Source organism: Rhinolophus ferrumequinum, chromosome 8 (assembly GCF_004115265.2).
Source record: "Rhinolophus ferrumequinum isolate MPI-CBG mRhiFer1 chromosome 8, mRhiFer1_v1.p, whole genome shotgun sequence".
NCBI classification, from domain to species: domain Eukaryota; kingdom Metazoa; phylum Chordata; class Mammalia; order Chiroptera; family Rhinolophidae; genus Rhinolophus; species Rhinolophus ferrumequinum.
The window spans coordinates 46190391-46205430 of NC_046291.1; positions in this window are offsets into that span (position 1 = coordinate 46190391).

A 15040-nucleotide genomic window follows, 5' to 3' on the forward strand; every position below is an offset into this window, starting at 1 on the left:
TTCTGCAGGACTTATACTGGGTAACCCTGGGGAACAGTAACGGAAGTACAGGGAGTGCACATTTGGATCATTAAAAGTGATAAATGTCCATCATTACTTGCTGTCATGGGTTGATGCAATTTGAGGAAGTGTCCCAAAATTATAAATGGGGTTATTTAAAAATTACTTAGCTAACACTTACCATTTTGACTTTTTTATGTCTTAAGATCCAGAAATTGGTGATACCCAGTTTGATTTCAACAGGGCAGAATTAATGAAAAAGCAAAAGTCTTCTTTGACCCCCTCCAAACATCGTGTACTCTATGCTCCGTCTCTTTGACCACTCAGCACTCAAATCCCTCCTAACGCCTCCTGGTGGGCTGGATACTTCCATGGAGTGTCCTCCTCTGACTAGCCCGTCCCAAACAAGGCCTCATTACCGAGGTCTTTACCTCACACTAACTTCTAAGCAATGTTAATTGTCATCTATTCTACTCTTACTAGACTCTTTTTTTATTAGCTTAAAAATTGTTTATTACTAAGAAAAAGTCTGTTAAGCAGTATTACTCATTGGTTCTAGTTATATTAATAAACTTTAATATATTACAAACAAGTTCATAAGATACAGCATTTTTCCACAAGACCCTTTGCCAGAGTTAGTAACAAAAGAATCTTCAGCAGCACCCCCACTTCAAATTGGGTTGTATCATGTATCAAGGCACAATGCCATCTTAAGGGCACACAGTAAGGCCACCAGGAAACGATGCCTTGAACTCACTCTTTTCGTCAGTACAAACAGGTGGAACGTTTTGAGGATAGAATGAAGGGTCACAGTGATATGACATCATATCCTGCATTTTATGTTCTCTATTGATAAACCTTTTGTTTCAGGATACCTCTGACTGTAGTTAGCAAAGGGAACCAGAATACTACCTCAGAGAACAAGAACTAATCTGGATGCCCAGACCTGGGTCTTATGGTAATTTTAAGGGATGGTCATAAAAGAGGTATCTATCACTAGCTCATTTGGGAAGAAAAGTGCAAAAATATTCAGGATAGAAGCACTTTTTAGGAATAAAGAGTGCATTCGACCAGGAATGCTTTCCTTATTGTATCTCTTGAGAATCTAAGCACAGCAATAGTAACTAGACAGTATGTGGGTTTAATGGAAGCAAATAAGGTTTTTGAGGGAATTATCTAGTATCTTATTTCATTTTATTTTTACTAACAATAAATTACATTGTTCTGTAATTGTTCCCTGGTCTTGTAATATTTTTTTTTAATTATTATTATTATTTTTTTGCTTCCACAGAAATACCTAAGCAAGAAATCAGTCTCTTCTTTTACATCCCAGTTCACAAATTGAATTTCTTCTTGTTTTTAGCTTTTAGTTAGCTAAAAAACCATTCTCTTTCTCTTCTTGAAACCAGAATTCTGGGCTCCCTATCTGACCACTAGAAATTAGATCACTGGAAATCCAGAGCTTTCAGTAGCAAATAATCTTCACAAAGTAAGTTCACATCTGTCAAGATATTCTGTCCTTTTCAGTGGAGTTCTTTAGTTTGTACTGTTTTCCCTTTGGACACCACAGGCACAGTGATCTTAACTTGTGGTATCTGAGGGCCTTAGAAAAATGAGATCATAAAAGATTCATGAAATGAAAGACATCAAATGAAAAAGAGACAATTCAATAATATTAGTTGGATACTTCAGTACTCAACTTTCAATAATGAATAGAACTCTGCAGAAGATTGCCAGAACACCGGAAAAACAATATAAATCAAGTAGACTTAACAGAAATCTACATAATCAACTCCAACCAACAACAACAGAGTATACATTCTTCTTAAGTGCATATGGAAGAGTCTTAAGGACAGATCACATGCTAACACACAGAACAAATCTCAAAATATTTAAAAGTGTTGAAATAATACAAAATGTGTTCTCCAATCAAAATGGAATGAAAGCAGAAATCAGTAACAGAAAAAAAAGTTGTGAAAACTACAAATATGTGGAAATTAAATAACACACTGCTAAATAACCAGTGGGTCAATGAAGAAATCAAAAGAGAAAACAGAAGATATTTTTAAATGAATGAAAATGAAGACACAACATACCAAAACTTAGGGGATGATAAATCAACCAAGAAATAAGGAGAGAAACTCAAATCAACAGAATCAGAAATCAAAGAGAGGACATTAAAGAAATAAAAAGCATAATAAAGTAACACTGTAAGTAACTATATGTTGATAAATTAAATATCTTAGAAGAAACAGACAAATTCTTCGAAAGATACAAACTACTGAAGTGATTCAAGAAGAAATAGAAAATCTGAATAGCTCTATAATGACTGAAAAGAATAAATCATTAACCAAAAAAATACCCATAAAGGAAAGCCAAGACCCAGATGACTTTGTTGATGAATTATACAAAACACTTAAGGAATTAATATCAATTCTTCACAAACTCTTCCAAAAATTGGAAGAAGAGGGAACACTTCCTAACTCATTACCTTGTATTACTGCTACCAAAACCAAACAAAGACATTACAAGAAAAAAAACCCTCCAGACTAATATGGATGCAAACACAACAAAATACTAGAATGAATCCAGTAACATATAAAACAGTTATACACCATGAATGACCAAGTGGGATTTACTCCAGGAATGCCAGGTTGGTTTAACATCTGAAAATCAATTGATGTAATCACACATCTTGTCACTGGAATGAAAAACAAAAATTACATATTTATTTCATTAAATAAAAAATGAAGGGAAAAAAAAGGGGACAGAGTCCAACACCTTTCATGATAAAGACACCTGACTAACAAGGAATACAAGAGAATTTCCTCAATTTGATAAAGGACATTTATGAAGAAAGTGGAACTAATATCATGCGCAATGACAAACACTAGATGCCTTTCCCCTAAGATCAGGAAACACATAAAAATGATACCTTATACCACTTCTATTCAACATTATACTGGAGGTTCAAGCCAGGGCAATTAGGCTAAATAAATAAATAAATAAATAAAACACAAACAGATTGGAAAGACGAAGTAAAACTTTCTATTCTCAGATGGCATGGTAATGTATATAGAATATCCAAAGGAATCCACTAAAAATCTATTAGAAGTAAAAAAATGAATTCAACAAGGTTGTAGGTACAAGGTCACTATACAAAAAAATCAACTGTATTTCTATACACTAGCAATGAACAACCTGAAAGTAAAAATAAGAAAATAATTCCATTCACCAAAGCATCAAAAAGAATACAATACTTAGGAAATAAATTTAACAAAATAAGTGCAAAACGTATACTTTGAAATCTGCAAAACATTGCTGAAAGAAATTACAGATGATCCAAACAAATAGGCAAAAATCCATGATCATGGATTGGAAGACTTAATACTCTTAAATTGGCAGATTCAACACAGTGCCAATGAGATCTCAACTGGCTTCCAGAAAATTGACAGATGGATTCTAAAATTCATATGGAATTACATGGGACCAAGAACAGACAAAACAATCTTGAAAGAAAAAGAACTACGTAGGAGGACTTACACGTTCTAATTTCAAAACTTAATACAAGGCAATGGTAATAAAGACTGTGTGGAACAGGCAAAAGGACAGACATAGAGATGAACAGGAATAGAACTGAGAGTCAACAAACAAAATCATGTTTCTATGGCCAACTGATTTTTAATAAAGGTGCCAACTCCATTTAATGGAAAGTCTATCAACAGATGGTGCTGGAATTACTGAATAGCCACATGCAAAAGATTGAAGCTGGAATCTTTCCCTACACCACACACAAAAATTAACTCAAAAATGGATCAAAGACACAATTGTAAGACCTAAAACTATGAAACTCTTAGAAGAAACCAAAGGGTAAGTCCCATGACCTTGGATTTGGCAACAGATTCTTGGATAGGACATCAAAAGCACAAGCAACAAAAGGAAAAATAGATAAATTTAACTTCACCAAAATCAGAAATGTTTGTGCTTCAAAGGATATCACCGAGAGAGTCAAGAAAAAGAACTTTGACAACTCAATAATAAGACAAAATAACCTAATTTTTAAAATGAGCAAACATTTTGAATAGACATTTCTCCAAGGAAGATATACAAATGGCCAATAAATGTATTAAAAGATGCTCAACACCATTAGTCATCAGAAAACTGTTATTAAAATCACAATGAGATACCACTTACTTCTAGGAGGTTAGAATCAAAAGCCAGATAATAACAAATGGTTAGGATGTGGAGAAATCAGAACCTTCATACACTGCTGGTGAGAATGTAAAATGGTGTCCATTATAGCAGTTTTTCAATATTTAAACATATGTTCCAGCAATTCTGTTCCTTGTACATACACAAAAGAATTGAAAACAAGTATTCAAATAGTTGTACACAACTGTTTAAACAACACTGTTCACAACAGGCAAAAGGTAGAAATGACCCACATGTCCATCAACTGGTGAACAGATAAAGCAAAATGTGATATATCCATATAATGGCTGTGTAATTCAACCATAACACATAAATGAACTACTGATACCTGGTACAACGTGAATGAACCTTAGACACATTATGCTGAGTGACAGAAGCCAGTCACAAAAGACTACATATTACATTATGCCATTCATATGAAATACCCAGAACTGAAAATTCTAGAGAGGTAAAAAGTAGATTAGTGATTGCCTAGGACTGGAGAGGAAGTGAAGGGAAATGAGTAGAGAGGGTAACCGCTAAAGTGCATGGCGTTTCTTTTTGAGGTGATAAAAAAAATATTTTAAAACCGATTGCTGTGATGGTATCATATATTTGTGAATGTACTAAAACCCACTGAATTATATATTTTAATGGCTGAATTGTATGGTAGGTGTGAGTATCTCAATAAAGCTGCTTTTGAAAAAAGCACTACTCTAGTTTGAACAACAAAAGTTATTGGCTCCGAACCCAAAAGAAAATAATTTAATGCCTATAAAAGAAATGTTATGTTTATTTCAATGACCATTAAATTTAACATTAACAATTTAATTATCCTGGACAGAAATTTGTAGGTTAGATTCTCTCATTTCAAAATAATTCTCTAGGAAGCACAATGATTCTTTAAAAATCAGAGCTAAAATAAATAATTTCAAAAACAAAGCTATAAAAAGCATTTACATTCTGTTCACAGAAATTACAGTTAATGTGTCATGTGCATACATTTAAGTGTGTTTGATATAATGTAAGGCGGGATTTCCCAAAATAAATGTCGGAGGCTAACTTTTAAAATGTCACTGCTTTTACCATGCCTGTCTCTACAGGCACATGCCCAGACATTGTATTTGTCAGTAAAACAGCCTCACTAATTTTAATTTCATTCCTCTTGACTCAACACATTTTGGTTTCCAGGGACTCTTAGCTCCAGCTTTCTCCTCTGGGTTTTGATCATTAATTCTTTTGCCATCTCTCACACATAGAAACTTGTACTTTCAGGTAAGGAATACAGAAAATGTGAACAGATAATCCACTAAGAAATGAGCTCATTTTCATGCAAATGTCTTTATTAAGAGAAAATGTCTGTGTGCAAGAAAGAAGAGTTCAAGTGCCAATCTATGAATGCCTACAGTGAAATTGGCAAGAATGCAAAATTATTCCTCCTTGAGCTAAAATTGTAGCTAGTTAAATTTTTTTTAATTTGGCCAATTATTAAAATAGAAACCTGGAAATAGAAGATGTTCTGGGTTTGAATCCCTTGTCTTTCACTTACTGGTTGTGTGATCTCGAACAATATGCCCAAGGTCAGCAATCTTATTGTATAAAAGAGGATAATAAATTATAAGACACATCATAACATTATAAGGGGGAAAAAAGAGGTATGCCTAGCAACAGGAGGCACTCGAAAAATTTCTCTACGTTAATATTCTGAAATCTAAATGTAAAATGGCAATATCTGTAATGGCTCCATTGAACCATTCAAGAAATGTTTCTCGATCCCTAGTAACGAAGATTTGTTCTCCATTCATTCTAAATACCAGAGGTAGATGAAACTCTACTGGTAAACTACAATGATACCTTCCCTACTCCCTCCTGCTCTCTAATTTTTTATTGCCAATAAAATAGTTCCAGTATAGCTCCCTGTGCAAATTGAGCAGAACAGACTTGAGAGCAGGTCAAACACTGAAATACCTGGGATGGGCCCTCGAGTTTCTACTATCCCTGATAGTAGAATAATAGTCATTCCCTCCTCTCTGGTGTAACGTCGTATCTACAGACTGCCTAACATCACAGGGATGCTATGAAGATCTAAAGACCTAATGAAAACTCATAAGATGATCGCAGGCACCCAATGCCTATTCAATTAATGAATGAATAAATGAAGCAGAAAAGAACTAAAGAAAGGAACAAAGGAAAGACAAAGTTATCTTCAGCTGTAGGATAAAGAAAACGCAAGTTGAATAAAGCCAAGAGACATGTTAATGAAATAGTTGAGAGAAACCTTCTAATGTTTATATATGCTTGATGTAATTTTGTTTATCTCTCAATTTATATTTCTTCCTATTTCTCACTTTCCTTCACAAATTAACTCTTATGAAACTACTGTACCTATAATGTAAGGGCACATACCTAGTGACAGAAATTTTCTAATGAGATGTGGGGAAAAAGAGAGATTCTTACCTTTTCAAATACCTTCTCTGAGTCCATTCATGGTTACGCTTGAAAGAAATGGAGTCAGGGAAGCTAGGGCTTGATTTAGGTAAGTCAGTTTCTAAAGCAGTCTGGACATGGACCACGTGGAAGAGAAAGAGATTTGCTTGTTTGCTTGTGTTTACAGTTTGCCTTCTGCAAAAATAAGGACTATATACATCTTACTAGTGGAGCAAGGAACCGGATAAAATTTTGAAGGTGTCTTTCAAAAGGATTTTTAAAATCCTACCCATCCTTCCAGAAAAACCTCTCACCACTTTTGAGAGAATGTTGACACCTTAAACTAACCAATCCAGAAAAAAAAGCAAAATTTACCAGGGTCCCAGGCTCTGAAAATGTCGACGAGTCTCACCCAGAGCAATATCTCCAGGAAGGCCTCATGTAGACTTTGGTCCACACTGATCACTGCAGAGATGCCCACTGGTATTTGACTTTTGATGACTGTCACTTCTGTGCCAGGATTAAAGGATGAAGTCTTTGCTAACCGGAGATCCCACCCCTTTAGGTGTGCAGGCAGTCATTCTTCTTGCAAAGTTGTCATCTTACCTCTCCCAATATGCTGAGGCACTACCACTGAATGAGGCCCAAGTCCCCCCTACCTGCAGACTTACCCACCTCTGTCCCTCCAGCTTTCCCCATCTCTCCCTGTAAGCTTCTTTCCCTCCACTACAGCATACAGTCATGGACCATATAATGACATTTCCGTCAACAACTGACCACATATACTCATACAACGACAGCTCTGATGGCCATTCCAGAAAACGAGTTCCAAAATTGCTTTGAAGGGTGGACTGGGTGCTGGCGTCGGTGCATAGCTTCCCAAGGGGAGTATACTTCGAAGGTGACCATAATGATATTCAGCAGTGAGATATGCAGCACTTTTTCTAGGATGAGTTCACGAATTTAATTGACAGACCTCATATCGGGGTACAGTAAGTCGCTCCCCGGACCGTGGAGGCAAGGCAGAGGAAAGCACAGAGACAGCCTGCCAAAGAGCCGCTTTGGAAGGGCATGAGCAATAGATCGAAGGAGAAATGGCACCTAATGCTTCATCTCAGGTTTCCCTTTTCTGAATTGTATCATCCTCTTGTGTATGCTTCAGTAAAGATTTATAAAATGCCACAGCTGTGCTTTGGGCGAAGAAGGGTCAGGGTCATGGTTCTCTTGGGACATAATTAAAACTGGATGAAAACAGCAACCAGATGAAACGCTTAGAAGATGGCAATGATCAGAAAGGCCTAAAATTGTCATTTTGTGGAAAAAGTGAGCAACAACCAGGTACTAATAATACACTCATGTTTATTGAACCAGACACATTTGAACTAAAAGGTTCTAAGTTTTTCACAGATTATCTCATTTCATTTTCACAATAGTCACATGATAGAAGTAGCATTGTTATTCCTGCTTTATAGGTAGAGAAACTAAGGTACAGAGATGCTAAGAAACTTGACCAAGATCAAACAGCTGGTAAGTGGCAGGGTCAAGGAACAAATACTGGCAGTCACCTTTGCCTTAGGGCCAGTCGCCTTAACGACTAGGATATCTTGTCTCTTGGGACAGGTTTATGGAACAAGGGTGTATTCCCTGTAGATTTTCAGAAATCAGGAGGGAAACCTGATAAAAGCCACTATGTCAAATCAGGCCTTTCACAGAAGATCTCAACTAGAAAGAAAAAAAAAATCAGGTTTCACAAAACTCTCAAATAGAGAATTTGAGAGAACAATTCCCTAAACTTCATATTCCTCATGGTGACTGCCTGTAACCTGTGCTTAGTAATAATTCCTAGTTACTGATCAAACACAGAAATATGAGACACGTCCTTTATTTATTTTTATTCCTAAATGCTCCAATATATTGAATTCCAATTTTTAAGCCATCCGAATAGTCGGCATTTTCCCCAGCTGAGCTCTGAGTGCACTCGTATATTTGCAGTGGCCAAGACATGGAAACAACCAAAGTATCCCTTGATAGAATATTGGACAAAGAAGATGTGGTACATATACACAATGGAATACTACTCTGCCATAAGATGAAATACTGTCATTTGCGACAACATGCATGGATCTTGAAATTATTATGCTAAGTGAAATATCTAAGTCAGATAGAAAAAGTCGAGAACCATATGACTTCACTGATATGTGCGATATAAAACTGAAAGCAACAAAAGAACAAGACAAACAAATAAAGAAACAAAAACTTATAGACACAGACAATAGTTTAGAGGCTACCAGAGGGTAAGGAGGAAGGGGGTAGATGAGGATAAAGGGGATCAAATATGTGGCGATGGAAAGGAATTGACTCTGGGTGGTGAACACACAATGTAATATATAGATGATGTAATACAGAATTGTACACTTGAAACCTATGTAATTTTACCCACCATTGTCACCCCAATAAATTTTAATTTAAAAATACGAATACTTGTAGTATTCTAAGATAGTGTTAACTAATTTGCTGACTACAGATATATGACTTCTAAAATATTTCCAAATGCTTTTAATTTTAACTCAATATAAAGCTAAACTTCAGGCAGTGAAATCCCCATTATTGCTTTTTCAGCATACTTCCATTCTGCTTAATCCAAGGTTCACAGAACACATACTCCAGGAGTGAATGAGATTATAAAGACCTTCCCTCTTCACAATGTAGTTGGGCCATTTTCCTTCACTGAATTGTTTATTTAAATGTCCATAATTTTCACCAAATTGCTTATTCAAAAGAATTAGAAAACAAAGACCTTTTAAATATGTTATGCTTGATTTAAGCAGAAGAAAGCTCATCCTTAAACAATTTTAATATTGTATTGTTGCATGTTGTAAGTGCTATTATTTATCCTCATTTTAGACTGAAGGAAACTGAGCCTCGGTAGGTTAGAGTACCATAAAGCAGTATTTGAGATAATCTCCTGATATTCACGTCCTTGGGTCATACCCTCCCCTAAGTGTGAGATGACCCTTGTGATTTGATTCTAACAAAAGAGGTGCAGCAAAAATAATGAGATGCCACTTTTGAAATTAGGCCGTGCCCTTTCTCACCCCTTCTCACTTGTTCACTCTGATGGAAGCCAGCCACCATGTTGTAAGCTGTCCTAGGGAGAGGTCCATATCAGTGGCAGGGGCCTGGTAACTCCAGCCAATAGCCAGTGAGGACCTGCAGCCTGCCAACAACCACGTGACTGAGCCTGGAAGAGACCCTGTCACTGGGACCTTGAGATGACTGAAGCCCTGGCCAACATCTTGGTGGCAGTCTTGTGAGAGACCCTAAACCAGAGGACCGGGCTAAGCGGCACCTGATTCCTGACTCCTAGAATATGTGAGACAAGAAATGGTGTTTTAAGCACTAAGCTTTGGAGTAATTGCTATGTGACAATAACTAATACATTTAAACTGAGGCGATTTGGCTCTGCACGTCATGTTTTAGTCAGTATGCACTACTGCTCCCTTGGATTTGCGATTGACTTTCTAAGCTTCTCTCACAGAGGCTACCGTTTGTGGCCAAGACTGGCACGAGCATGTTTCCTCCTGTTTCCCAGTGGCCTGGCTAGTGCTGAGCTTCTAGCACATAACACACACCATAACCAATCCTTCTCTTATACCAAAGAAAGATTCCTTGTCTTCTTGTTTGCACTACAAGGTCATTATTGATCATTCTTGTTGGATTATGACTCAGAAATACCCATTTTTGTTACCACTTCATTTATTTCTCTTTGTTTCTGCTCTCTCTCTCTCTTTTAAGCTTGGGTTTTTTTGCTCTTCTTTACTCTTAGACCTCATTTTGCTCTTCATTGCCACTTTCTCCTGCAAACTGTTTTCTCCTGCTTCTGCTTTCACTTACAGAAAAAGGCACTATTTGCCTTCTGGAAACGTAACATTTGTCTGAAAAGAACAGCTTTCTGGAAACATCATCAGCAAGAAAAACACAGGTGAGGGGTGGTGCAAGAGAACACTTTTCTTTAGTGAGTTTCTTGTTTTTGTTCCCACCCACCTCCCATATCAAAACATCCCCTGTGGCAGTTAAAAGCTGTTGGCCACCCCAATTAAACTGTTTTCATAGGAGCTGTCAGAAATAGTTCCAAGAGCACTTTTAAGTTATTACATGTGGTTACATAAGCACTTGTTATGCTTGTTAAAACACTCAAAATACGATATGAATTGAGTCACACAACAGTGGGTCAAAGCTTTAGCTTTTTAGTGTGACTAATATGATCTTCTGAGGATTTATACACCCTGGACAAAAACATATCCTCTATTAAATCAATTAGAGAATATCTTTTGCTCCTTCCAGGAATCTATACTTCTAGCATTAAAAACACATGGCTACAATTACTTTGCAGGTGGCTTAACTACACTTTTAAGTATAGCTGTTAACAGGACCAATCACATTAGACATTGGATATGGGAAGCAAAAGTAAGTCTTTATTTGACTTCAACTAATCTTATCTTACTCAAGAGCCCTACCCAGTAGGTTGTATGGAGAAAAAAAACAAAAAAACAAATAATCAAATCAAAAACTGTTAAGCCACGTCTCTACACCCAAATGGATAGTATGATTTAGACAACCCCCTTCTGTACTTCTCAAGCAAACTCAAGTGGTATGCTGAGTGGAACAGTTCTTCCGAGAGCTCTGCAGACATTTAGCGTCCCCACGCCCCTCTTCATCCCTACCTCCTTCTTCTACAAAATGCCAGTAGCACAGCATGATGACCTTCACCGCCCTTACACATTTCCAAACATCCCCCTGCAGGTTAGCCCTCCCTCCTTAAAAAAAGAAAAAAATCTAAGTAAAGCTCAGATATTTAGGTAAACCTTCTAGTGTGCCAGATCCATCCATCCCACACCTCTTCTCCAAGAAGGCATCTGGGCTTTGTAGGAAAAGGGACAACTGAGGATGCTTAGATCAGTGCAGTATTCCCAGGTATTCTGGTCTCTAAGGAAACGGTCATTACTCTTCACAGCTCAAGTCAAGTTAGTGTCATTCATGAGCTGGTCTCCACATATAAAGTCAATCCTTGCTGATATGGGATTAAATAAAAATTATTCTCCGATGTGACACTTTGAATATGACCTTGGTGCTCAATTGATTTGTCCAATTATACCTTCGATTAAAGGAGGAAATATTTTTTGATAAAAAAAGTTAGATTGCTATGAGAGTAAGGAGATTCAGTAAAATAACTTGTTTCTCTATTCTTAGGTATCAGTGAGAATCAGATCCCAAAGGCAGAGTGTACTAAACTGAAGAATTCAAATAGCTTCAGAAGAAAAAGAAAGGGTTCTCTTATCTAGCTACAAAACACAGAGCATTAAAATAATACTCAAAATATTCTGAATAAATTGCCACATTAATATTTTCCTCAATAGTTTATTACGTCTACTGTAATTAATTCTTATTTCACTAGGCCTTGGAAATAAGCAGTTAGCTTTGATGCAGTATGTCTGCTTTTAAGAGTCTTGGGAATCCTGACGTGGTCCACTTGTACAGTCTGAAAGTTTCCTAAGCAACAGTATCTTAGAAGATTGGACCCAAGACTCTGTTTTTTTGTTTGTTTGTTTTTTAATTTTTTATTAAAGGATAGTAGGAGTACAATGTTATGAGAGTTTCAGGTGTAAAACAGTGATTTGACATTTGTATACCTAGTGGTGTGATCACCACGATAAATCCAGTAACCATCTGTCATCGTGCAAAGTTATTATGATATTATTGACTACATTCCTTGTGCTATATACACTACATCCTCGTGGCTTATTTATTTTATAACTAGAAGTTTGTACCTCTTATTCCCTTGCATCTTTTCCACTATTTCCCTCATCTCCTACCTGCTGACAACCATCAGCTTGTTTTCTGTCTCTATGCAAATGGAACTACCTCAAACCAAAAAGCTTCTGCACACAGAGAGAAACTACCAACAAAATGGAGACAACCTACTGAATGGGAGAAGATATTTGCAAATGATACATCCAATAAGGGGCTAATATCCAAAATAACACAGTACTCATACAAGTCAACATCAAAAAAAAAAAATCCCATTAAAAAATGGGCATAGGACCTGAATAGACACTTCTCCAAAAAGGACATACAGATGGCCAAGAGACATATGAAATAATACTCAACATCACTCACCAATAGGAAAATACAACTCAAAATCATAATTTGAGATATCACCTCACACCTGTCAGAATAGCTATCATCAAAAAATCGACAAATAATAACTGTTGGCCAGGATGTGGAGAAAAGAGAACGCTCTTGCCCTGTTGGTGGGAATGCAAATTGGTGCAGCCACTATGGAAAACAGTATGAAGGATCCTCAAAAAATTCAAAACTATAATTACCATAAGACCCAGCAATTTCACTCTGGGCATTTACTAAGTGAAAAATAAAAACACTAACTTGAAAAGATATATGCACCCTTATGTTCACTTCAGCGTTATTTGCAATAGTCAAGATATATTACCAACCTAGGTGTGCATCCATAGATGAATGGATAAAGATGTGATACATGTGAGTGTGTGTGTGTGTGTGTGTGTGTGTATGAGTCTGTATACACACACACATATATACATATACTATAAATACATACATATATAATGGAATATTACTTTGCAGTGAAAAAGACTCTGTTCTTTGAGATATCCATAGTTCAGAGAACCTAGTGCAGTCTTTTCCAAAGGGCTCAGAGACTGTTTTTTGTTGAAGACGCCATCATGTGCTGTTGCCTAAACTAGAGTCTTAGGCAAGCTTCATTAATTCATTACAGTACCAATAATATCAGAATGAAGGACAGTAAAATTTTCTACTAGCTATTTTATAAGGGTTTAATCAATGTTTCCCATGAATTAAGAACCTATGAATTAAGAACAGTGAGGGCAGTGACAAATTTCCAGGGCCTTTCCTTACAAACTATACTCTGAAATTTTTGTGTGAACTTAAGTTAGGGAAGGCTCTGATCTGACAAGTCTTCCAGTGCAATTCTTACAATAGCCGCAAGGTATTTAAGAAATATGCAGCATACCAAACAAACCTAACTTTTTCTACCATCCTTCTAGTGCTAGTACCTATTGTCGAAAATATAGAAATGCACCCTTTGGATATTCAGATCATTCTTTGAGAAAGGACATGTGGCCTTCAGCTATTAATTCCTTCAGCTTTAGAGCTTCTGAGCTCAGGTCATGCTCTTCTTGGGGTGGCCCCAGCCAATGACCAAGCAAGATGTGCTAGAAGGGCCTAGACTTTGGCTCAATGCAAGACTCTTCTAATAGGTAATCCTGATTCTGGACCTCTTTGTTGGGCTTTAAGAGACGTTGTCAGATCTACACTGTGGTCTGTTAATTCTTCCTGCTCAGTCTTGCTTCCCTCTTTTTCCTTTAACAGGTGTTACTCCCCAGTAAACTTAGACACCTGTCTCCATCTCAGTGTTCACTTCTCAGAGGACGCAACTGACACAGTGGTACCAGGAGTGAGCCAAAAAAGCAAGTGGTACATTGGGATTTTGAGACTGGACCCCTCACTGCCTGATTGCAAAGAAGAGCCCATCCCAGCTGGTATGCGGAGCATAATCAATCCTTGGCACAATAGGGTAGGACAACGGCTAAAACTTTCCACTGGTGGAGAGCACTGGAACATAATACCAGATAAGAAGTTTATTGACTCTGCGGCATTCTTTTGGAATACAGGATTAAACTCTCCAGAAAGGATCCGAGGGGGTGGAGCAAATTCTTTGCTAGTGTGACTCTTAGATACCTAGAGAAAAACAATGGCTCATGCTGACAAAATTTAAATGCCTGCATTGCCGTAGCTGACCTTGGAGAAAGGAAATCAAAAGTCTAGGAAAATGGACTTGCTGGAGTAAACACGTAAGGTGAAGCCAGAAAAGTTACTAGAAAATTATTTGCCACAGGAGGGCCCTGAGGACCTATCATTCCCCAAGGCCAGCAGAAAGGCAGTAAGAAGGATACCAGCATCACAAAGACATCCAGTCCTGGCTCCTCTTTACGGGTCAGGGCTGACTACAGGAGAGGCTGCCGCAAAACTTGGCTCATTAGCAGCAGTGAGGATGATGGGGCGACACGTAACCCTCAGAAGCTAGGGTTTATAGGGTCACTATAATTGGTGATCCAATTATAGTGACCAGAATGTCAGAGCAGCAGCCAAGAGGAAGTTGTGAATATGGTTCATAGAACATGGCGTCACTAGGAACAAAACATACGAGCAGCCAATCAGAGTGTTGCTTAAAATACATAAAAAGTATTTGGATGAGCAGAAGGCTGGGAGGGTCACCCCAATAAAAAGTCACAATCTCTTGCCCAGTTTCTGGACCTGTACCAAATTTTCAAACCACTGACTGACAACTTAGCTGGATCTCAGGAAG